This window comes from Pristiophorus japonicus, chromosome 16 (assembly GCF_044704955.1).
Source record: "Pristiophorus japonicus isolate sPriJap1 chromosome 16, sPriJap1.hap1, whole genome shotgun sequence".
Classification (NCBI taxonomy): domain Eukaryota; kingdom Metazoa; phylum Chordata; class Chondrichthyes; family Pristiophoridae; genus Pristiophorus; species Pristiophorus japonicus.
The window spans coordinates 27,182,953-27,185,311 of record NC_091992.1 but is presented as its reverse complement, the minus strand read 5'-3'; the positions used below and the strand labels follow the sequence as shown (position 1 = coordinate 27,185,311).

Here is a 2,359-nt window from a genome sequence, read left to right as displayed (position 1 = left end):
AGATTAAGTATTCAAGAGGGCTCTACTCACTTTAGAACGGTTGGCTCGCAATGGCTTTATGGCAACCGATGGGTCAGACGTTAAGCATAAACAGTTATGGAAAGTTTTACATGACACATCCGGGAGGTGGGTGGGGTGGCTTGACCCATCCACCTCCATGGCACGAACCTGGTATTACAATACTTCCAGGAACGGTGCAGTGGCTCTCGGCCTTTTGGTTAAGAGCATTGGCGCAGAGTGATCCTTGATGTGTGCAAGGTGACCTCTGGCGTTTGTGATTTGACAAAGAATTGGAAAGATTGGCAACGAAAATTTTTTTTTAAAAAATCCGTTAGCAAAGGTCCTCGGCCTTTTGGCTAAGATCATGCGTAACTGACCTGACAGGGGAGTAACCATGACCCCAACGTGGTTCTCCCTGGATCAGGAAGGTGATTCTCCTATGCTTTTTGGAAATAGGAGGTGGGTGGGGTGGTTTGACCCATCCGCCTCCATGGAGGTGTGTGGGGGGCCTGACCCATCCACCTCCATGGCACGAACCTGGTATTGCAGTACTTCCAGGAACGGTGCAGTGGCTCTAGGCCTTTTGGCTAAGAGCATTGGCGCAGAGTGATCCTTGATGTGTGCAAGGTGACCTCTGGCGTTTGTGATTTGACAAAGAATTGGAAAGATTGGCAACGAATTTAAAAAAAAAAAATCCGTTAGCAAAGGTGGGAAAATCCGAATGGTTAAGGTTAAACGGAATTGGGGCTTCATTCTGACATCAGAGAATGTGGTGGTTGATAAGAAAGCCAAAACAGCAGCTATTGAGGGTTCAATATAGCCAAAAGAAACTTCTACAACCTGGAATAAGGTAGCATCAACTTTAATCGTGCAAACCAGGGGAATATCTGCAGCAGCAGGGTATAATCGGTTGGGAGGATATGCAGCACTGTGATCCAGAGATAGCGCCTCTGTTTGAGGGCCCAGGGACCCTGTGGGGTAAGAAAACACAGGTCATGCATGATATGGTTATGGTAGAAGTAGAGGCGGGTCAGTGGGTGTGGTTGGTTCCTGAACCTATTAGGAGACTTCTCATGTCATGGATACATGGCTCACTAGTTGGGGGGCACCCGAAAGCAGAGGAGGCAGTTTCACGATTAATGAAATTCGCCATGTGGCCGAGATTAAAAACGTGATATAGCTGCACACACACAGCTTTGTTTAACTTGTGCACAGCAAGATCCCGCATGCTACAAATCAAGGGAGGCGCTATTGTGGCAAGCTCGCCGGGGGCCCGTGGGAACGGATTCAGATCGATTTTGTCAGACCTCTCCCTGAAATTCGAAAGAAAAAGGTTCTGTTGGTTGTGGTGGACGCATTCACTCGGCGGGTGGAGGCATTTCCTGCGGCCAACCAGACTAGTGCCACAACTGCTCAGGTATTAGCGCAGGAAATCTTTGCACGGTGGGCATTGCCACAGGTGATTGACTCGGACAATGGCCCAGCCTTTGTTGGGGAAGTGTTCAAAGAGTTAAACGAATTCCTGGGAATCCCACAGCAATTTCATATTCCATATCATCCCCAGGTTGGTGGGCAGGTGGAATGCATGAATCGCACACTTAAAGCTGAGTTATCCAAAGTATGTGATTGTGCTGGGGGAGATTAGGTTAATCTTTTGCCATTCGCACTTATGCGAGTGAGGTCCCGGGTGAATCGAATGATTGGGTTATCACCATACGAGGCCTTGTTTGGCCGATCCATGCCAATGTGGGAGAACCTGTTTGTACCCATGGACCCGAGCCTGACAGCCACCCTCGTGACGGAGGAGTGCGTCACCTCGCTCCAAGGGCACCTACATTTGGTTCATGGCTCGGCAGGACACATTGATGCTGAGCAAGCAGCTCACATGAAAAAGGAATTTGATCAAAAGGCTGACCTTCGTGCCTATCAGGTCGGTGATCAGGTTATGGTGATAAAAGATAGGAAGAGGCAAAAATTCCCCAAGGGAGATTGGGATGGGCCCTACAGAGTAATCGATAAATTAAGTTCCTCTGTGTATCTGATCCAGATGGGAACTGCATTTGTTTGGAAACATGCGATGCAACTCAAGCTTTTTGGAAAAACAGCGGAGCGCGCAGATTAATGTTGCGAATAAAGCGGGGAGGCGGATAATGTTGAGTTATGCGTTTTCGCTGTAACGCGTTTACCCTTTCAGGATCAAGAAGTATGATACAGTGTCTGAATTGGTGGTTAGGGCTGTGGGTGATATCTGGACTTTTGTGTTACAAGTGCACTACCCCTCCAGATGGATGCAGTATCTCGGCAAGCAACCTGACACTTAGTGCCTTCCTGGGACGTCCCGTTACTGTGACATGGAGCT

At 48.5% G+C, this 2,359-nt stretch overlaps 1 pseudogene; it reads left to right on the top strand.

Moving 5' to 3' along the window:
* The first annotated feature begins 336 nt into the window (after positions 1-336).
* On the top strand, positions 337-574 carry LOC139227326 (U2 spliceosomal RNA; annotated as a pseudogene).
* The last annotated feature ends 1,785 nt before the right edge of the window (positions 575-2,359 follow it).